We start from the raw sequence: 23716 nt of genomic DNA on the forward strand, positions 1-23716 counted from the left end.
GTAATAGAAAACTAGTCTTTTAACCCAAGTTAAAAGATATGATGCATATTACATTTATGGGCTGAGACGTGTTAAACCTTTTTAAAAATACTTTTAGACCCATAGTTAAAACACATAAATGCATATGGGCATTTATGAGAAGATGTCATATTTTCACCAAACAAAAATTGATTAACTTGTCCATCTGCAGCCATAAAAGAATAAGATTTGAATATTTTACACTGTGTAAACATCTCCATATAGCTTTAATGAAGAAGCAGATCAGTCTTATAAAATACATAACACAATTTGCCAGTCAGTATGGGGAAAAATGATACTTAGATCTGAAAGCTAGAGGAAATTATGGAAGAGAGATTTAAGCTGAGGGAACGTCTAGTAGTACTAATCTACATATGCTATGACCATGCCTTGTGCCTCTTGAGACTCTTTTATCCAGCACTTGAACCACACTACGGCAGTACTCTCATTATCATATACCCCCATCTTTTCCAGTGAGTCACCCTGTGAAGGTCAGCAAATGGCGACCCTGTTTACTGAGCTTTCGTGCCCACCAAGAGGTCTTGATCCTGGCTTCCACTCCAGCTCTCGTGGTTCAGTGATCTGCACAGCAGGACCAGAGGGCAGCTGCATCAAGACTTGCATCAGGCCAGCCATGTTAAAAGGTACTCTTTTTGCCCTTATCTAACCTCTTGCTGTCACTCGCCCTCATTCTCCGTGGGGTGTATATTAAATTAAATGTTAGACTCTCTCCGTCTCCGCTCCCTTGGGTGATCACCTTAGTTCTGCGTGGCTAGTTCAGCTGTGAAAAGGCCTTTCTTGTTTCTCCTACACACATGAATAAACATAAGGTCAAGTGAAGATTTTGAAGCGTTGTCCCCGTAAGAGTCTGCCGTTGAGTTAAAAACGAGCTCAGGGTTACATTAGGGCAGAGAGGATGGCATGGTCAAGGCAGTGAGAGGCAAGCCTACGTCAATATAAACCAGACTACTTGAGAGTGGTGTAGCTTGAGTAATAGTACAGTTTAATAAACTTTAACGGGAACTGCTTTTTGTGTGTTACCCTAGTATGTAGCGCTCCAATTTGAAGGAACCATGTACCTTGTTCAGAGATGGGAGTTTCTGTTTACTAAGCAGATTTAGATACTGAGGGCTTTTGTTTCCACATTAAGAGAAAGCCTATTGTCTGTAGATGAAAAATTCTCCATTAATATTTGTTGTTTTTTGAGATACAGTGTGTTGGTTGTATAAATTGAAGTAACATTCAAGATTATTATACACTAGCATCCAACAGTGATATTTGTAGCATACAGACCTTCAACTCAGAGCTTGACATCAGCGCTAACAGCAGCTGGAAAGCTAGCAGCAACTGCTTGTATCTCCCTGGAATTTACAAAGTGGTTATGACTTCTGCGGAGTTCAACAAAAGCAGCTAACTGGCTGCCAGAAAAACACTTTTTTGTGAGCCTTTCTGAAAACTTGCTGCTTGTTTTCGCCTGCCCTCAAATTGTAAATGGTGTTTCAAAGACAACTCTGTCAGAATTTGGTGTCTGGTTATTTGATGAAGGGGGCTGGCGGTGGGGGGTAAGCCATGGGAAGGATAATGCACTGCTTCAGCATGCATGGTTTGATTCCTGCAGGAGAATTACTTTAGCAGGCTATTACCGCTTCAGCTAGACAGCACTGAATTGTTCTTTTGTTCTGGCAGTGAAGCTCTGAGGGGGTTTCTCACAATGAATTCCTATTGATTTTTCTGGTCATGTCATCAAATTGTATGTGGCTTGAATCGTGACTACTGTTTTCTCATCTTTTCCCAGTGGTTCCTCTCCTATTAACTTTTTATCCTATTTGGATGTGGCAAAAGTAAACAAAAGGCAGGCAGAATGAAAGCAAGGATGAAATTGGAAAATATAAGCAAACACAGTGACAGTAAACACTTGTTCAATAAAGTTCCAGTAATTTGATGAATGTTGATCCTCAGACATTATAAATCTTAGGCTTCAAAACATTTACATGATGGAAGCTTGATATAGTTGGTTAGGATATGCTGTTTCTTTGTACGTATAACTGTATGACTGTGATTATGTAACTTTTGAAATTCATAAGCAGTAACACTAGCTGTTGTTCAATTTAGTAACTTCAGGGCTTTAGCCATTACAGACAGAAATACAAGGTAATATAAAAAGTCCTGAGTATTATTTAAAAGCAATAAAAATAAATAGAAGATAAAAATGATAAAAGATAACATAACAGTAAATAATTAAACAGTAAAAGTCCATAACAAAAGCAGACCTCTACCATGAATGTATGTATATCTTATATCTTTAGACAACACTGGGACCATACTTTGTGTCAAGCAACTTGAACTAGCGTCTTTGAATGCTGTATAATTTGTTAGGGCAGTCCAGTATGCTATAACATGCTCACCAGGCATCTTCTCTCTCACTCACTCTCGGTGTGATACCATGGCCATCTGTTAATGTGCTGCAGTCTTAATTATGCTCTCATCACACTAAGTCAATCGGAGGTGCGCCTGAGCCAACTGTAACACACCTAGCGGGGCTTTACTGATCAATAAGACTGTCCTCTGCGGACTACTGTAGCTCACACCAGCTCGGCGCTCTCAGCCACTTAGTCTCAGCACAAAGGTCGGGAATCTTGCCATGTTTCTGGTAGAGATGCTTTAAAAGACATGTTTGTACATACTGCATCTGAAAGCTAAACATACAGTTCCTGTGTTCCTTAGTGTTAGTACATTTTTTTCCAGTCATCTCACCCCACTCAGTCTGGCTGTCTCATGGTTAACTCGTCTCATGGTTAGAGGTCCATTACTGACCACTCACTGTGACGTATTGTGTATTGCCTCAGTGTAAATGGAATGGTGGTATGTATGGTGGATGTATATTGTAAAACAATATGTCTGTTATGATGTGTCTCTTTCCTTGTTTCTCTTGAAGACCAAGGCAAATTGATATATCAGCTTGAGGCCCCTAGACAACAGTAGCATTAAACATTATTGGCTGAAAATTGGTAGCAGTTAAGCAGGCTGTAACAAAGAAGTGCATTGAAACCCATTGACAGCCGTTTCCCTGAACAGTAATACAAAGCAAAACACTAGTTTCTGTATTCTCTTTAGAGAAAATAAAAAAAAACTTCTCACCTACACTTTCTAACAGGCCTTTTTATATATTTGATTATATATTTAATTATTTCCATTCTTTTTCCACAAAATTAATAATTAGTTTGACTTTCCTGTATAAAGCAGCAGAAGATGCAGTGTCAAAACAATAAAAATTTTAGTTTATCTAGCCAGTAACTTGTAGCCTTCATAGCCAACCTCTCATCGATTGGATAACATCCATCCATGAAGTAAGGAAGATAAATAAGGATAAACAGGCTTATAAATGAACCGCTCAGTTTGTGTGTTAAGAGGAGCACCACTCTGAATATAGCCATACTGCACTGTGCTACTTGGAGTTTCTGTTACCACATTAGTGTAAACATAGTGCAAAGGTGTTACAGCCTGTAACGTCCTCTTGAAAGTGACCTTGTTGTTGATGAGTCATCAGGTAAAGCAGTAATGGTGGTTCTGCGTTTTAAAATTTGTTGGATTGATGGGATGCTGTTTATTTACCTCTGTAACTTTCATGATCTTTCGATGATGTTCCTGAGATTTCTGGCATTTGCAGTTCCTCTGTGCGCCGTTTCACTCAACCATTGACATTCAGCCGACCTCATTCCATATCATCTCTTGGTTCAAAAGTTCATGTGAAGAGGCGCCTGTGTACCGAGCATTAGTTCTCTGCCCAGTCTGCTCTCTCTCTCCCTCAGCGGGCTATCAGGGCTCCATCGGATGCTTGGCTCTAATCTGCCGGCTCGGGGGTGTGTTTCCTGCGTCGGGGCTGTGGCCCAATCCATCTGTCTTCATCAGTGAGCCGGGGCGGCTGTGGGCTTGGGCCAGCAGGACCCCGCTAAGCACCAGCTGCTAGCTGCCTTTTACACTGATTCCCACCAAGTGGGACATATTTACAGTACAGCAAGCTGCCTGGTAAGATTGGAGGACCTTTCAGCTCTTAGTGCCTGGATTTTATTTTTTTCCCTTGTGGTTTCCTTCTGCCTTTTTACCTCCTTAGATTCTCAACACTGTCCACAGCCTGTGCTTTTTGGTCCTATTTATCAGTCTCCGCATCATTCTTTCTGCAGATGTGCCTCCACGTCATTTATATTTTGTAGTATAAAGGTTAAGATTAGTGCATGAAGGGTGTGCACATGTCAGGCTGTTGTTGGTCCTTGACACTAGAAATGGTTTTTGACACTTTACAATGCATAGACCATAGAGTTGTGGGTTTGATGATCCTATTTATTCACTAAAACTGCCAAAGATTTCTGTCAGTCTCTACTCTGCTCTCCTCCACTCACACATGAAGCCAAACAGAGTTCAGAACAATCTATAGACATGAAATAATTGTATTTTCAGTTGTCATTCCTAACCATTATCACTGTTGCTATGGCTTCAGAGTATGACAGAGAGTTTCATACATTTCATTTTTCTCTTACTGTGTTTACTTGGGTCAGGAGCTTCTGTGTTTCCCTCTTAAAGTAAAGGATTTGATGACAGCTCCTCAGTGAGAAAGTAAGAGCGTCTCTATAAATTCACCAGTACAACAAACATACTGCTTGAGTAGTATTTGAGTGCCATGACTATTTGCTCATAGAAATTATGCAAAATTCCACCTACTGCTTTCTCTGGTCAGTCAGTAACCAAGGCAGGTGACCCTGTAGAGTGGGTCACAGTGACTGGATTGATTTGGAGGGGCTGCTACTTAGCATGGTGGAGCACTAAGCTAATTACCTCCCTTATAAAAACCAGCCTGGCCTTTAGCTCCTATTGAATAAGGCCGTGGGCTCTGAACGATGAGACTGTGCTGAGGAGGCCCTAAGGCCATAGGTCCTTCCTATGGAGATCAGCTTTTGTCTAAATGGCAATGAGATTAGTGCAATACTGATCTGATCCTTCGATTTCCTTTTTCTACCTCCCCATAACCTCCCCTTCCTGTCCCAACTACCATAGAGTATTGCCATGTGAGCAAATGCAGATTGAGTAGTGGGTCCTCATCAGACTGGAGAAGCAGTGAAAATTTAACTTGAAAGAATACAAGAAGGTCAAGTTTTTGTTTGTTTGTTCTTTTTTTGATGCTGTGCTAGCAGCTTGGGTCTTGGGTTGCTAATGTCAAGACTGAAATACAGAAATTATTTAATGAGTAAGTCCTTCTATAGACAAAGACACATTATCTGTTTTACACCAGAGACCCGGTCAAAATGGCATGAAACAGTTAACATGGGGATGACAATCACATGGAGCACAATAAAATAGGACCTGAAAAACATGAACCAAGCAATAACCTTGTATGTATGTGTGTAGTATTAGTTTCCAAACTAGGTTTACCCTGTTGATTATTCCAGTATTAAAAACCAGTTTTGCAGTCCAGAGTAGATAACAGTAATTGTCCTTTGCCTATGTGCCTCAATACATTTTTATATATGCTGCACATGTACATAGTATTTACCTGGTAGCCACAGTAAAATAAGATATCATTCAGTCAGACATACCACAGTATTTTACATGTGATGTTTTCCTCTGTGAACCTACCTGACAAACATGGAGACTGTATGTCCTTAGTGATTGCGGCAAAAGCTATCAGCGATATACTTGTCCCGGAGTGTATGAGCTTGATGCTCCAGGAAATAATGAAATACACCTGCTGGTGTTCTTTCATGTGCTGGTCTGGACTTGATGTTTTCAACAGCGAGGGATGAGGGTAATGCACTCTCGTGTTGACAGTCATGCTACGATAAAGTACAATGTGTGAAAATAGGAGAGATCCAATTGATACTGATGGTGCACTGACATCTCTTGGCAGGGCAATAAAAGAAAATGTCCTGCCCACCATCTCGAGCACTGCTCATCCTATAGTGAAGCAACATGATCCCATGGGCTGGGATGACTGGGATGTGGCACACTATGATGTGACTGAAGCACTCTCATAATTGTGTGTACACCTGTGTTGTGTGTGAAATAACTGCCAGTATTGGTAGCCATATAGCATGGACGAGGTGCTGCTTTACGGTGCCCACGAGGCACTTGTGGTATTTCGTATCTAAGTCTCTATTTATATTTCATCAACCAAACTCTAATGCAAGTGGCAAGTCTTGTAAACATACGCATGGCTTAGTGAAGTGCCCATTTAACTGTTATTTATTATGACTGCTGTGAGTTCTTTTTTTGTGTGCAAGTGGCGATACAGACTTGGGTGTGAATCAAAGAGAAATCACAAAGGGAACTGTGGCCTCTGCAACCATCTGAACAGGTTTTGCAGTGTGTACAGCAGGGAAGAGGTGGCGTCAAGTAGGAATACTCAGCTGTCTGCTGAGAAGAGAACAAAAGACAAATCCTACCTGAGGTCTCATTCTCACACAAGATATGAGGTGGCACATCAGCTTCTCTTCTCCCCACCACCGTTTCTCTGGGGTTGTGCTATTGTGGCAACAAGCAACAGAGGCTAATTGTGTTGGATCTAGCCTGACAGAGAATTTGCATGGGCCTCCATATGTCTGCCTTTTTGGCATAGCTGTCTTATTTTTTTTAGGTTTTTGAGGGCAATTTCACGCAATCTGAGTTGGATCAGACACTGCAGAGGCTGTTTTTTCGTTATTGGCCCCACTCTAGTTATCTTATGATTGAAGTCTGCTTTTTTGCTCCTTACCTATGTTGAAACACAGTCGAAACACTGCCTTCCTGCAGCATGTTACTCAGTTTTTCATCATTTTCTCATAATCTTACTCTCTCTCTCTCCTCTCTCCTCCTCTCTCTCTCTCTCTCTAAGGGATTATCCCTGAACCTTAAGCTTGTGTTCCATCCTAACTGTGTCAAACTCTTAAGATATGCAGTAAACAACGCTTGCATCGCAAAAGCAGAGTAGAACAGACACTGTGCCATATGTGCTGTGTTACGGACAACATGCATGGTTCCCTATGGAGATACTAACCTTTAAAATGTTAATTGTTGTACTCTGTGGTTAATCATCGGAGAGAACCTATCTCCTAAATATAGCCGTTCTTTCTGTCCATGCTCACTCACTTAGAACAAGGCTGATTTATATTGCATAGGGATGACATTAAAGACAGCTTCCCACAGGATCTATGCACTTTTTTAAGGCAGTGTCGAGCAATGCTGAGCTGTACAGGAAGCACTGTGTAGTGCTGATAGTATGAGAAAGCAAGCATGGAGAAAATCAAGCAAAATCTAAAAGACTTTTTGTGGGCTTTTCTCACTCTTTTCCCTTCTTTTTTTCCCCAAATCTCTGTATTTCTACACCTCCACCCCTCAGTCCTCCTCAAAAAGCTTCCACCTCCCATACATGACCCCCCACCAACCCTTTCCCCCTCCTCCTCTCTTCCAGCAGTTGATTTATTATGCCTGTTATTCAGCGAACGCATCATAGAGCCACTGAAAGCAGCATGCCATTTGCAGGGCACCAGTGGTGCCTTTGTCTGTGAGACACACTGCTACCAGCAGGCCTTTGGATGCTTGTTGCCATTTCCACTCTCAAATTTTATTGCTGCGGAGAAATGAAAGCCATATCATACCACACCCCACGTGGGGTGCAGAAATGAATATTTTCCCTCCTTTATTCACAGCCTGGCTCATCTCCCTTTTTAAAGACTGCTGAACTCCAATCTAGGGGTAATATCAGATGCAATTTATCTTTGTGTCCGGGTCATGCTGTGAGTGGTTATCATCAATGATGTTGATTTCACAGTATGTCAGATTTCACAAGGCTATTGAGTAATTTTCTCAAAACTGCAGTTACCAGTGTGTGCCTCTTAAACACCACTGATGTGTGATAAATTGCGATACTTTGTTTTTTTCTGTTCTATTTCATTTGAATGAATAAAAAAAAAAAACACAGAGAAATTGGAAATAAATTACTGTGCTAGTTTTGTAGATCGTGATGTTAAGGCGGATTTTACAGTGCACTGCCCCGGCCTCCTTATCAGTGCAGGAGAGCAGAAATATTTAAAGAACGCAACTTAATCATTTAGCATGGTGTCGGCATTTAAAGGGCCTGATTGCTTTGAATTTGGCTTACTGTATTTCTTCCCATTCATTAGCCTCTTTTTGTTGGCAAAGGGATAGATGAACAATATTCTTCACAGTAAAATCCAACTTTAGGTCCCGTGTTATATTCACTGTTCAGTCCTACCAAATTGATTTAGTCTAAAATTGAGTACTAAATGCCTTACTGAAAGCTTCCAGCACGATAAGATTATTTCAGCCTGTTTCAGACAGATACTTTGTCAACTTGTTTCAAGGATTTTATAGAAATCAGTGCCTGTGTCTTCAAGCATCAAAGAATAAAACATGTTTTACTCTAGAATAAGGACAAATAACACTTTATTTTAGAAAATATTTAAAAAATACATGTTAAGTTCTGCATTTCTGAATATGCATATTTATACTATCTCCATACTGTTTGTGTCACATTCACTTGGCCAAAAAGCTCTCTGTATAAGAGTGTCCACCATGTCATGATCTATTGGGAGAAAGTGGGAGCTCTTACCGTGAAGAGACAGTGTGCTTTAAATTTAATGCTTTAAATGACTTTAATATATTATAAAAGGTGTAACTTGTACTGACAAACTTATAGAAAATTATTAAGCAATGCTGCAGTACCTCAGCCATACAGAGAGAGTTTTAGTGCCTTTCACCTTTACGACCCAAAACTCAGCAGTTTTGGTTCAAGCCTACACTACCTGCCCAGCTCAAAAGATAGTTGTATTGCCTCATACACAAACACCTTGTTTCTGCTTAATGCGTAAATAGTCAACTTTCTAGCAACTGCTAATTAACTTTAAAAGGAATCGGTTACAGGCAGAAATTAGTTAATAGAGAGTTTTTTTGTTTGTTGTTTGTATGTTTTTCTTGGCTGGACCTTTCCCTTATGTAACATTGTTTAAAATGAGCAATAACCAATAACTTAATGACTGATCTTTTGAACCTCAGCACATTAACTGTTCTTTTGCATTCAAATTGAGAACCCGACAGTCTCAGAATATTCATAATTACGCATCATTACAGTGATTTGGCATGCACAGGAGCAAAATAATTGAATGCAATAGGTTCTTTTTCATAATAGAGATCTGAAGATGAGTTGAGCTCAGACATCAGGATAGAGATGAGCCACAGTACACTGACCCCATCAGAGAAACAACATGTTTATTCTAATTAGAGGACACTGAGGTCACAAAGTCAGCTGCAGAAATAATAGTCAAAACCTTCACCTGTGTTTATCACTACATCTCAAGTTTGAAAATATACAAATTCTTAATTCATGAGGACAATACAATATCTGCCTAATGTAAGCCTGGGGTTTATTTGTACACCAAAACAAATTCTAATGGTATTCGAGTTGGTCTTTGTTGTGGAGCTTTTTCACTAAGTTAAACTTACCTGGTTGACTTTTCAGGGAATTACTTCATTAACAACAAAACTCATACACTAAAACAGAAAAATGCTTGCATTCTTGCAGCAAAGCTCAATGATGCAGATACATTAGAATCAGTTTTCAAAACTTTATAAATGATGTTAATTATTTTGAACACAAAGAGAGAAGTAATGCATGCAGGGGATTAGTTACACAACACTCACAGTGAGTTTTCTCCAGTTTTGTAAGTGTTAGGTTGAATTCACACACCCCGTTTTCCCCCTTACAGGTGTTTGTGCCCTTTGTGGAGCTGAAAATATGGCTGTTAATTAACTTGCTGCCGATCCCACACTTGTAGCACTCTGTCAACACTTCCTTTATGGGGAAAAATCTAAATGGTCTGGGAAGTCACAAGTTCACACTTGTGTGTGCATGTGTGAGCAGTTGTATGCTTGTGTGAAACTAAATAGCACCTTCTCACCAACACATCCACACAGAAAAGGAGCAGGGGGTTGGGTTCAAAATCAGATTACAGCCAGAATTACCAACTGGTTTTCAGAGAACTTGTTGGTCTTCCTGTAATTAAAATCCAGAGCAACGTCCTTGTATTTTGAAGTTTATGTCTGAATTTTCTTCTGCTGGATGAGCTGCTTGTCCTTGTACTTTTTTCAGTTCTGTGTGAAATATGTTTTTTTGCACAAAAAACAAACAGTCAAATGTTTTGCTGATCTGATGGATGGAAACAGGCCTATATGTTGGCGCATATTTTGGAACAAATATTACAACAGCCCATGTTGGCTACACATATTCTCTCCTTCATTTGTTTACTCTTTGGCATTCGTCATTAAAAGTCAAAAATGTGCAGTTAGCAGTTCTGGTTTGCAGTGTATATCTGAATTACTGGATTACTTTGATACAGAAAAAACCTTAAAAACATAATGATTCTTAAGCAGTTTTTTTCTCTGATTGCTACACAGTAGACATCAGACATCATAATACCTTGGGAAATGAAATGATCTCTGTGTTTCATGAGTTTGATTTGACTGAACTCAAGTACAATTTTTGACTCATTCTTATGCTGTATCTTTTACCTTCAACTTTCAAATGCCTCCCAGCAGATGCTTTTGGTTTTCTCAGTATCCATATCACATCCCACCATATCCTGTAGTTTCTGTGAATGTAGTCAGTGGAGTTAAATTGCCAGGGACCATGGGGAATCTCTCAAATTTATCCCCCACTATTCCCCAACCATTATCAGTTAATACATATAGCAGAAATGATCATTTACACATCAGTGGGCAGTGATATTTGTGATTCTTCCTTGCCGTGTGTCAAAATAATACATTTACGGGGTCAGTAAGTACTTAAAATGAAGAGCTTGTGAGATGGTTGAATCTCCTTCTCACACATCTCCAACTTTGGGCGTAGGGTGTCACTCTGTGACAAATTTTGTAACTTTCCAAAAACTGACAAGCACACTCATTTCATGCAGCAATTAGCCAGGTGTGCAGAGGTGATAAAGTAAGCATAATTTCAAATTCTCTCTCAACTTTTATTTCAGTCCTCACACAACTTCTTCTGTTACTTTTTGTGTGAACAACCTAGCGCAACACCATGAATGACTTCGAGGAAAGATTATCTGACAGTGTGCATTATAACTTCATTTTGTCCCTGTCTATGACAGCAGGCTTTTCCTCTGGCCTGTGAATATGGCTGTTGAGAACACCTTTGCCTTGAGATGCTGTTTGAACAACTACATTGCACGAACTGCCTTTTTTCAAACATACCAGTTTTGACATTTGAATTGCTTGTCTAGATTGGGACCATAATTTACAAAGATCTCTGAAATGCCTGACTTATTGCTATTTTTTTACTTCCTCCATCTGTAAGGCATAAAATAATATAGATTACTGTAACTGTGACTTAAGATATAAAGTGACAAGCTAGGTTTTCTAGTGTGAGACCATTAATCATCTTTATTCTGTTGTTTCAGTTTAGACTACTTGATTATCATTTTCTGTGATTGTATTTGTTTTATTTTTCATTTATCACCTCAGTTAAATTCATTTTATGTCTTTTGGTTGTGATTGGAAAAAGTGAAGTGTCTGTGTTGAGTATGGGCAAGGGTGTGTGTTGCTTTGTTGCTTGGGGAAGTAGGGTTAATAATGGTAACAGTGAGGAAGCTGTTTGTGTACTGTTTGTTGAAGGTCTATAAATAAAATATAAGTCTATCTCTGCTGTCTGTACCTTGAACAGATGTTGAGCTACAGATAACATCAGGAATGACGACTTCTTGTTAGGCTAAAAGATACAAAAGTAGCACATATGAAATTGGAGAAATGCGGATGAGCAATTTGCCTTGTCTTTATTGTAGGAGAGGAAAAATGGCAGAAAATCTGAGCTTGTTGTCCGTTAGCATCAGCTACAGGTTTTCTGCTGTCTATATCAGAGGAGTAGCACTCATTTCATATCAGAGAAACTGGCTGTCCATCCAGTACCAGCCTGTTTTAAAAAAGATAGCTTCATGCACACACTGAAGTGTAAGTTCCACTTTTTACTGTGTGATTTGGCTTCAGTCCCAAGACACATTGTTTGAAAAGTGTGTCTGTTTGGGTGGAGCTCTTCACTGTGAAGTTTGGTCATCAGAGAATGGATGGATGTGAGGAGACAGCTGGAGTGATACAAGCACACACACATACTTACACACACAAGGGTCCTCAGGGACCATATGCACTGTGCCAGGTAGGGCAAACACACAACTCACGCATGCGCACTCACACACACACACACATCCACAAACAGGCCCCTCAGGCTGACATACATAGAGCCAGGGCTAGTTTAGCTGGGGATGAGTGCAGAGTGAGTTGAGCCAAGAAATACAAGGACAGACAGACGGTACGCAGGCAGGCTCATCTATAGTTTGCAGGAAAACAGCCTTGCAAAGAAACATGGTATTAAATATGCTAATCAGCCAAGGTGTGGCAAATTCATCTATATTAAGGAGGTATAAGACCCACATGCATGGAAGCATACAGTATGTGATAAGATTAGAATCATACACTTTTCACTCATCCATTAATTCAGTTAATTTTCATACCTGGTTGTTTTCTATATGGGCTCACAGGAGCATTGAACGTGAGTATTAGACAGATTTAAACATCACAGGAATGTATATGTCAACTCCACTATATTTGTTATATACAATTGTACAACGGTGGAAAACACACACCATTAAGTTCCAGAACATCAAATACATACTTATAATTGCACGTCTTTCATCTTAGATTTCTGCATGCAGTGTACAATCAGACTTATATATAGGTTTAAATATTGAATCAAAGCTGTTGATGTTTGGTCTGCCCAGGTATCAGATAGACCCCATCATCATTATCTAAACATTATAGCAAGTGGTTTTCCTTTCTTCCCAGTTCAAATGAATGATATCCAATTGACCTGATCCATTTCTCAGGAGCATTTATCCAAAGGACACTTTTCTTCCTGTTCCAACTAGAAAATATCCTTCACAGTCAGAATTCCCACATTTATACTTAGGTTAACTTAGGACACGCTCATGTAGGACACATCTCTTAACACCCAATACCCATTCTGACACATACCATGATGCCAGCAAGCAAACAAGCACGTATTGAATTACCTTCAGTGCTCTCAATCAAGCTGCCCTAACCATCTCATGCATCAGTGAACAGGACAAGTGATGTTTTGCTTGCTTGAAAAATTGCACTTTCACTATTTTTGCAGCATCTTGCAGACTTGCTTCAATCCCAAGGATCCCAAAACCAACAGCCTGCTGTCAGTCTAACCTTATCTACCACAGCATTTGCAGACCCTGACTCCTGAAGTGACGGACAGGCCAGAAACACCTTTCCTTCCAAAGGGAGCATGAGACAGTTTAGAAAACAGAAGATCACACTTCTATCTTCTTAAAACCAGGAGACACTATCAAAGTAACTAGAAACTCCTCACTAGGACCAAAAGTCACTGCATGAAATGCAAAAAGGATGCTCTCGAAACAGAAAACGCTCCTCTGGCCATAGAAACTGAAGGATTATATTGATGTCATTTGACAGTCATGCTGCATAAATGAATAACATTTTGTTGTATAAAAAAAACAGGCAAAACTGAAGAAACACAAAAGTCACAAAACTTTCCTAACTGTGCCATCAGACTTAAAATCCAGGCCAAAACAATCTCACCTCAAGGTCCATTTAGAAGCTGGTCTGGGTCTTTTGATCCTTCTACACCATGACCAGTTGTCCTGGAAATGTAGATATTTCAGTTTTTTTTAGAGCATTTTTAAGACTTCTCATTCATGTTGGAGTAAAGAATAGGTTCAGATTTTTTACAAGTCAATCTTAATAGAACATATCATATGAACTGTATATAGTAAGAGCAGCGTTTCCCCTACCACAGGAATGAAAAAAAAAATCCAAAATTAAAAGATAATTCACGTTCGCGTTTCCCCACTTCCTGTTTCGCACACAGGAGTGGAAGAGCCGCAGAGGAGACAGGTTGACATCTCGCTACGCTAAGTGCAAGAAAAGCTCCGACAAGCTTTGTCTCTGTAAATTATAAATGGACAGACATCGACCCTTAATGTCCTAGAGTAAGGCCAAAGTATTATATTTTTATGCGCACTATCTGCCAACGATGGCTTTGCTGGTATCCCCCTATACTGGAAGTGATGGGGGACAAAATGTACAGTTCTTGTTCTGTGTAGAAATTCAATCTTTAAGTAAAAGCCACAGCTTTAAGGCTTTTGCAGTCAGAATTAGCCAAATCAAGTCTCCCTCTCTCTGGTACCTTGTGCGGGTTTATTGACAGTGTTTTGTCCCAGTTTTTGTCCTCCCTGGGCAGTTTTCTGACGAGGGGGGACAAAAACAAGAAATTTCATAGTAAAAAGAACCATTATATTGTTGTTTTCTGAAATAATCAAACAGTGTTTATGGATTTCCTAGTGTTGTATTAAGATAAACTTAAAAAAATCAAAATTTGTGATTTTAGAAGAGTTGCTATTTGTGTGTTTTTGCTGCATTTTAGAAACCAGCAAGGTTGTGCTCTTGAGTGCAACATGGAGCATGAGTAAACATGAGTCACAGGCCTGCTGGTTCATAAGGTTGGCCTTGATTTGTAAAACAAAGATTTTCACTGTTTTTGCTGCAAGTCACACTATTAAGCATAAAACAAAACTCCTGCCCACCATAACTGACTATAACACACTAACTCTGATAGATTTTAATTTGTGCACATGAACCTTTTCCTCCCAACAAATCTCTCAGGGCTCAGTCCTGGGATGAGTAATACTGTCACTTTCCAGGGTCTGTGTAAATATCTTGTTGCCAATGAAGCCATAAAGATGCATTGCACTTTTCTCATTGATAATGATGGCTGTTACCTGTTATTGCAAATTTGCTTTGCACACATATACCCAATGAATGATAATAGATATCAGAAAATTTTGTATTATTTGGCTACACAATCCTCAGAAACTGTTGTAAACAGCTTGATACATGCTGAATTTGATTCAAGCATTTAGCTAAATACCTGGGAATGACTTTGACCCTGAATTCTCCTTATAAAATCACATTTACAGTATGAGTTTCCAGGGCATAATTGTTCCATGTCTGTAATAAGCTGCCAAGTTAAGAAACATATTAACATTAGGTTACGCTAAGAAACTGGAGCAACACATACACACACTCACAAGCTCTGGCCCATATCACAACATTTGTGAAATGCTTGTTCTTTCTTGTTCTCTGTACTTGTTTCATTTTTATTCATGACCTCTGTTCTTTCTGAAGCACTTAGTGAAAGAAATTTGTGCATTAAGAGCACTTTATGAATAAATTTCACTGTTGTTAACAAGCACATCCACTCTTCATAACCTTTTGTCTCTCTGTTCTGCTCTCCATACTTACCTTGTTGTTGTTGAAATGTTGCGGCAAGGGTCCAGAAGTAATATGATGAAGACATTTCTCTGGTTACTTTCTTCACTGATCCTCTTTACTGCAGCATTCTTGTCCTTCTTCATTCTTTCATGAAATGAATCCATAACCTTGTGAGATTCCACTGTAGTTGTGTTGTATTTGATAATCAGAAAGCATGTGGAGGTTTTGTAATTTGCCAGGTAGGCGGTATCATTAAATAATGCTAAATACCTGAATTCTGCTGCTGAACAGCATAGGCTTGGCCAAAAAGTCTGTGTAACAATGGGGAAATGAATCTCTTGTGAGATTCAGGAATTAGAAATGACATGCCAGTCACACAGTTATAAAGTCAAATCAGGTGCATTTGTTTGGCACTGAACTACAGTTTACTTACAGTTTCAATTTGCTTCACAACAACATTTAAAAGCAATGAATCAAAATGATAGATGAACCTATGAAAGGACTGAATGTGACAGACTTTTTGCCATTGTGAGAACCATAGCTTCTTTAAGGTCTTCCTCACAGACAATCGTTTATGCTTCTCAGTATTCAGGGATGCAAGCGTGTCACCTTTTGGCTGATATTTGCCTTTTCCAATGAGGAATATGGCCCCTAGTATCTCTCGGAGGGGGTAGACACCTGGTTGTTCAGATACTTGACTAGTAAATCAAACTGAAGTAGCCCTTTTGTTAAGTTGCTGCTACTTGAAATGGGACTGTTTAACCAGACTACAATGACATTGTCTTATCTAAGGTGAGCTAACTTCTGCTTTGTTTGACTTAGATACAGCGTGACTCAGAGTTAACCCCCTGTTTTCTGTGGAATGGGAGTGATTTGCTACTCAAGGCATTGTAGCTGGTGCTGTATGATGCACATCAAAACATCGCAGCTTGACACATGTCAACCTCCAAAAAATATGTGTGCTACAGGCATCATTATAACGATGTGTGTTGGACTAAAGAGATGTTGACATCCTTAGCCAAGAAAGAAAAATAGGCACATAGCTGCAGTGAGTGCTTAAAATCTTGGTATGCAAGCCAGTAGACAGAAAAAATGATTAGGGCTCCAACTAGGAAGTATTTTTAGTGTAAATGATTGTTTAATAATCTAATAATTACAGAAATAAAAATAACCAGTGTTCTCTTTTTCATTACAACTGCTGTATTTTTTTGTTTTTTGTTTTGTTTATTTTGGGCTATCATCTTTCTCATCTCACTTCGCCACAGTTTTCAAATCCAACTTTAACATAGAGAGTAGAGTAGCAGAGTATGATTTTGCTGATATGTGACAGTGGGTGCGCTAATGCTCCTGTAATGTCAGCACTTTCTTTGCTAAAGACACTCATCATGTTCTGTTCAGAACAGGATTGGGGAGCTTTAAAGTTCCTAGATCACTGCAGATCTGGATACATCACTTTAAAAGACGCAGTTTAAATCGTTGAAAGTCTATAATCTCCATTACCATTACACTGCCCAGAGGGGGCAGTGTGTCACTATGTGGGGATATTGAGCCCCAGGTCAGGGAGAAACTGCAACATTTATCCCCTCTTACATCACCTCTCCTCTGACAAAGTGCACTGAACACTTCAGGTGCATACTAATTCACCTGATGTGTATTAGCTTCCCATATCTGCCATTCAACACAATGAATTTGGCAGAAAGGTGAAAACAAGTCTAGCCCCAACCGCAGATACCCAGTCAGCACAGATGCTGACATTTAGCTCAAGATCTCTGCTTGTGAAGACAAAGGAGATACAGTGTGGACAGTTAACATGTATGTGAGCTCATGTCCATGCAGAGGCTGAAACATAACAAATATGCCAGAAAGCATTTACATTTTATTTGATGTGCAAACTTGTTAAGTTTATCTGAGGCTGTTAGATATTTATACGTCTATTTGCAGCCGATTTAATGCAGGTTAAACATTTTCTAAAAATGATACACAACACAATTTGCAATGAGTGCTGGCAGTCAGCACTCCAGGGGTTTGATCTCTGTAGCATAAAAGCAGATGTACAATTTTTCAGACAAGAGAAACTTAGTTATTCCACAGTCTCAGTGTGAATGAATCTCCTATTCAGCATTTCAATTTCAAACATGTTTGTTTCTAGTGCAGATTCTAATTCCCAGTCATCATTGATATTCACTCTTGAAAGCAAATAGTTCAAGGGAAACATTTGGGTCCACAGAGAAATGCCTAACTTACTGAGTACCCTTCATTTTCAAGAGGCAGCATCTGATTCAGAAAAACACCCTGTCACTGGTCGCTCCATGAGCCCATGTGGGGATCAGTGCCTCCCTCAGACTTTTGTCATGCCTGCAGTAGGGGCCATTACAAACCTGATTTATTCAGCATGCTGCTGTGAGCACACCCATCTGTGAGCTGCCTGTAAAACTGATTCGTGCAAAGGATCAATTTCCATCTGATGGTTCTATTTGTCTGTATTCCTTTGCGCTAAGAATAAGTGTTGCAAGAAATGTGGAATGAGATCTCATTTTCCGCATGGATCCATCATATGCTGCATGCGTTGGCATGATATAGTATCATTATTGTACATTAGCCATCTAATTTTAGTTATGTCTCTCTACTGAAATATAAATCATATCTTCTGCTTCGCTGCATGGCGTCCCACTCCTACCACAGACATGTTTTCAAGATTTGTTATTTGTTTAGTGTCATCTTTTTAAATGAAATATTCATTGTGGTGTATATGCAGATATTTATGCATGAGCAACGGAAGAACAGGCAAACAAACTTTAAAAGACAAGAATAGTTCATTCAAGTTCCATTTGCTGCTTTCTTACTGTATTAGCATCCATCAAATGCCTGTATCTGTTCTGTTGTCTTTTGTCTCACTCCCTCTCTCCTCTCCAGTGCCAACTTGAAACTCTCGGAGCCCACATGCAATACCAAGAAAAAATGAAAACCAAGATGTCGGGTTTATTTTCACTCTCAGAAACATGACAGATGAAAAATAGAGGGAGAGAGAAAACATTCTAGGCAGCAGCGACAGCTTTGAAACCTTGGAGAGCCCACTGCAACCAATCTCTGCTTCACAGGCGTGCAGTGGTGCACTGTGGGAAGTCGGGGTGGCACACTGTTGTGTTTCAGGAGGAGAGGGAGAGAATGAGAGAAAATGGCAGCAAATGAAGTTGGCGGGCTGTGGAGTATTGTTCCCTCCTGCTCACAGTAATGAACAGGCCTTCGGAACAGACTGGGGAAATTGGTCCGTGGTGGGCCCCAAGCCTTCATTCTCATCTGTCAGGTGTGTTCACTACACATGGAAACATATATATATACCTGTGGACACACATATGAAGAAGCTTACACGCGCTGGCATTCATCTGCTAAAAGAAGCCTTACACTACAAAACACAGTACTCAGCAGAGGCGGCCCCGTTTCGTCCCCTGGTGTCTGTGTACTGGGGGATGCCCAGTGCATCTTCACATTCAATTACATTGCCCTTACGCTAGCCTTGTTGTTACAGCAGATAGAGACGAATGATGGTACACAAGATCAGCTATTAGGGCTTCCTTTCAGACCTACACCTCCATGATATCCCTTGCTCTTCTCTCATTCATTTGTGCACAACACATCTAAAGATGTGTTTCTTGACCACATCTACTTGCTGTGCCTGAAATGGTTTGTTTAATGCTCATCAATGAATAATAATAGAGGAATCTTACACACATCTGCACACCAGCCTTCATAAAGAGGGTCTAGAGTCTTATTTTTAAAAAGGGTTGTGATTTGACTGGACAAAATGAGTTTATGAATAACTAATGTTGTGTTAAATGCCCTCCCATTTTATCTATTTATTTGTGCTGAAGCAGAGAATAAAATATTAATGACACAGCTTCTCAAATATATGTTATGCACTCACAGTATAAACTATGTTCTCTGCTTACTTAATCTTAGTTTTAACCAAGTTCATATTCCACTGTTTAAGGTCTGAGCTGTATATTCCATACAGGGTGGGTCACAAGGGACTATTGAACAGCCGATATACTGAATGTACTGTATGTACTAAGATCTTATGCTGTGCTAGCTCAATGAAAGGTTAAATGGGTGTTTGAGCTGCTCTCACAGTTACTTAGCCTTGAATGGGACATGGATGGAGGTTCTGAATAACACATCATTACTGGGCAATAAAGCTTTAGAGAGCCTGTCAGTTGTGAATAGTTAATGTATGTTTGTGAACCGCTTTCATTAAATTTTGCATTATCCAAGGAATTCTGTCTCACAATATAAACACACGTGTAGGAAATAGATTAACCAGTGTGTATATCTGCTGTGCAAGAATTAGCATGTCTGGGTAACTAGCTTGGGAAGGGGCATATCATTAGTTAAACATTCTTCGTAGAGTAAGTTATTTGGTTTGAGGAAGTTTTAAATCTGTCATCTCTTTGCTAGCAATGAGAAACCTTCTCCTTGTGGTAACATCTGTATGAAAACGAATACTCATTGTTACTCAAGTAGCAACAGTAGCTGCAGGGCTTAGCAAACAGTCAATACCTTACACCCCAGCCACTTTCTCTCACCAGTCAATGTGGTCCCCTCTGACACATAATAAACATTAATCCTTCATGCCAGTTGTTTTAACCAGTTTTTGTTTCTTCCCCAGGCTGATATAAAGTGCTAACCCCTTAAGAATTCATTTAAACTTCAGTTGTGGCCAGCCTTAGGACAATGACCCTGAGTCACAGATGAATGCAAAGGTTCTATTAATATGTTGTGGCTCCTGTGTTATTATTCCTGTTCTTCTGTATATTTTATTCATGAGTCTTACTGTTCTTTTGAGCAAAAATGGATTTCAGTCTTGGTTTGAGAATGACCATGATGACAGGAGAGGAATAAAGCCCAGATCTCTGAGCCATTTTGTCTCTGAGGAAATGCCATTTCTTGGCTTGAAAAGGGGAAATATTACTTTAAGATGGTCATTGAGGAACGGGGCTCTTCAGAGGTTTCCAAAGCCATGTTTCTTAATATATGGAGAGGAATTGTGGAGTAACACAAGTCGTTTTCAGTGATTCCTAATCTTCTGATCGCAGTAATTAAATTACCCAATGGAGGAGTGAGAGCTTGGCCCTCACTTCCAGCACTATAATGTCCGCCCCCACTTTAACATGGTGGGCATTATGAGGTCTTCATTACAAACAAGGCTGGGCCCTAATGTGTAAAATTAAAGAAGTGTACTCACTTCAAGCATACATTGACCTCTAAACCTCTATTATTGTGCCAACATGATGAGTAGAATCTAGATCCGTTCTGTTGCTCTGTGGCAGCACTACAGTATGTCTGTCTTTTTCTATTCCTCGACCTCTCTCCTTCCTTCTTTATCTTCTTCTTTCTTTCTATTTTTTCCTCTTTTGCCCTTCCTCCCTGACTGATTCAGCTTCACATCAATCACACCAATGTTTATTGTCAATGAAATATTTAGTACGAGAGGGCCTGTGTGCACAGATTGCCGATTTCATCTTACCCTGAAACAATAGATGATATGTGTGCCACTGTTTGTGTGTGTGTGCCTAGACTGATTTAGATGCAGGACCTTGATGCCAAGAATCTTGATCTGTTTGTATGCTATTTCTGTGATTGGGGTGGGATATTACAGGTTCGCATCTCAAGGTTTAATCTGAGAATTGACATGCCTGCCAACACGTAAATAACATGCCTGGAGAGTGTGGATTATTGATGTTGAAGAGGTATACCTGACATTGATCTTGGAACTTACTAATTCCTTTTGATAGCAACACAAAAGATAGCCGACTGAAAGTAATGTTAATGTTACATCCATAGCACTCGTTATATTAGCGTAACACCATTTAAAAATATTCTTGTATCTACTTATATCTACGTAACAACTACAACTACTGTACTGAGATACATTGTATTATAAACCATTCATTTACTTACATACTACTTTTTTTGATAATGAACCTGCTGTTTAGACTCATAAAAGATCAATATGATCCGGTATTGCATACATACTCTATACCACCATTCCACAAAATGAGCTAGTATGATATAAGTTTTACAGAAGAAAGTGTGCATTCATTTTAGTGTCAGCATTTGATATTTTGGAAGGAACTAAGACCTCAAATTAAAAATTGGAAAGTATTCAAGTGGTAACGAGAACACGTGGCTAGGGAGACAGTGAGCAATTTAGTAGCCAAGTTTAATTAAAGTGCTGCTGCAGATGCATTGCACTGCAGTCTGACTGGATAGAAATCAGTGAGATGCAAAGTTAAAAGGCTACCTGAGTAAAGTTGCTGTAAAAAGAGGAAGCTAAAGAATTGGACGCATAATTAATGGAAATAAAATGTGAGGATGTGTATGCCATAGATAAATGCATAGTCTTGTATGTATATCCATTTGCTGTGTCAGCAAATAAAGAAAAGAAAAAAAAAGTGACAGATGGGAGAAATGCTGACTGACATGCAGATAACAAGTTGTTGACTGCATAGAATTATGCTGCTGTATCAGATAATTAAGAGTAGTTCACATATGGCCCTGAAAATGAAAAACTGAAAGCCAGAAATCACATACTCAAAACAAACTCAAGAAAAAAATTAGATACAAAATTATAGTCATGATGTATTATGACATAGTAGGAATTTCTTAAATATTGTATTTTTTTTCCAGCTCCAGTTGTTGCTGTTGCTGAGAAAGATAAAAAGAAACAGGTGTTCTTGCTATCTTTAGTCAGTAAGTCAGTGAATCTGTGAATACAGGTTTTGTATAGCCCTTGTACAGAGGCTTCTGTTGCACTTTTGCTTATATAAACATGGACTTTGGACTAGTTATAGTTCAGTTTCCCAAACAAAAAGCTTTGGAAAACAAAAGGTATTTAATGCTTCCAACAGAAAAGAGGCCGTTCATAGCTGGTGACAGGAAGCTAAGTTTGTCCAAAAAGAAGCAGGAGAAAATGATAATAGATGTAAAGAACACCTACTGGGCTGGAATTGAAAATAAACTGCAGGGGACATTGTGATACAGAGAGGTGTGGAGTGGGAGGAGAAAGATCACTTGGCTATAAGCAGCCAGGCCAAATGGTGGAGGGGACAAGGTGAATAAGCCAAACTGTTTTTAAACAGGTTTGACACAAGGGCCCCAGGCCATCTACTCACTACACAGCTCAGTGGGCTGCCTTAATGGCACCCCACCTACTGCCACCCACACATCCTCTAATGGCACTCAAACTGCCCATGTCTGCCTCCCTCAAGGCCACTGTGTATACCTGCTGTAAATGTAGACCTGCAGCAGGTTGTTGCAGACAAAAGTCAAGATACATTTGCAGGAGATTTGGAAGCACTTCTTTGAGTTTAGACAGTGGGCACAGTTGAACTTCTTTGCCTTACAACTTGAAGATAGTACAGGAGAAAAAACTCAGCTGATGATATGCTTGTAGTTAGTTAAGGTCAAAATGGGGGCTTCTATGAAATGCAGTGTTGGTAGTTTGATCCCCAGCTTTCTTGTCTGTTAGATGAGTATGTTTGAGCACAATACTGAACCCACTATGCACCTTCTGTGTTGGTGATGACGGATAAGCTCTTTGTATGGATCTCAGATTAAAAGAGTAATTTTTAGGGATATTTAGGAAATACACTGTATTTGCTTTCTTGAAGATATTCTATGATTTTTTTTTTTTTATCCAGTCCTGGTTATGTTCTGGGCCATTTCTTGGTCAGGGCTTTGTAACATAATTCCCCCTTAAAACTACAATCTTTCGACAAAGCCAGGCTAGATGTCTCTCCTGTTTCCACGAAGCTAAGTGAACTTTCTACTGGCTGTAGCCTCATGTTTATTCTTAAAAGCATAATGTAAGTGGTGTCCATTTATATCATATTCTGTGACACATGAAATATTTGACAAATACAACGGTGTCAAGGGGATGTGCTTCAGGTTTAGGTCAAGAATAGTAACTGTTCAGTCAGTTTCTGACTCTGGTTGCATATTTTGATGAGCACCTAAGAGAGAGCTGAAGTATCTCCTCAATTTTAGGAGAGATCTCATGGTAAGAAATGTGGGTGGAATAGGTAAAATCTTCTTTTTATTATTGGAATGAATGTGCCATCATGTTTGGAGTGATTGATAGTACACCTGTGCTGCAAAATTGGCCATTAGCTGTGTAGTCAAGGACTTCAAGTTTCTTGGATGTAATGAACAGCACAGTCTCAAGGGAATGCTACAGTGGGGCTTTTATACTTTTAGGTTTGTTTTTTGGGTTTGATGTTTTACCTTCAGGTATGTAACCTTAAGCCTGACCTTTCTTATACTTTTAATTGCA

General features: G+C 39.5%; 1 long non-coding RNA gene across 1 annotated transcript in view; it reads left to right on the forward strand.

Moving 5' to 3' along the window:
• LOC108887394 (uncharacterized) overlaps positions 1-23716 on the forward strand; it is an 89755-nt gene that overhangs the window by 4054 nt on the left and 61985 nt on the right. Inside the window, exon 2 of the long non-coding RNA XR_001961609.2 lies at positions 493-662. This is a non-coding gene — a long non-coding RNA (uncharacterized LOC108887394). The remainder of the gene's footprint in view (positions 1-492; positions 663-23716) is intronic.

Source organism: Lates calcarifer, linkage group LG18 (assembly GCF_001640805.2).
Source record: "Lates calcarifer isolate ASB-BC8 linkage group LG18, TLL_Latcal_v3, whole genome shotgun sequence".
Classification (NCBI taxonomy): Eukaryota; Metazoa; Chordata; class Actinopteri; family Centropomidae; genus Lates; species Lates calcarifer.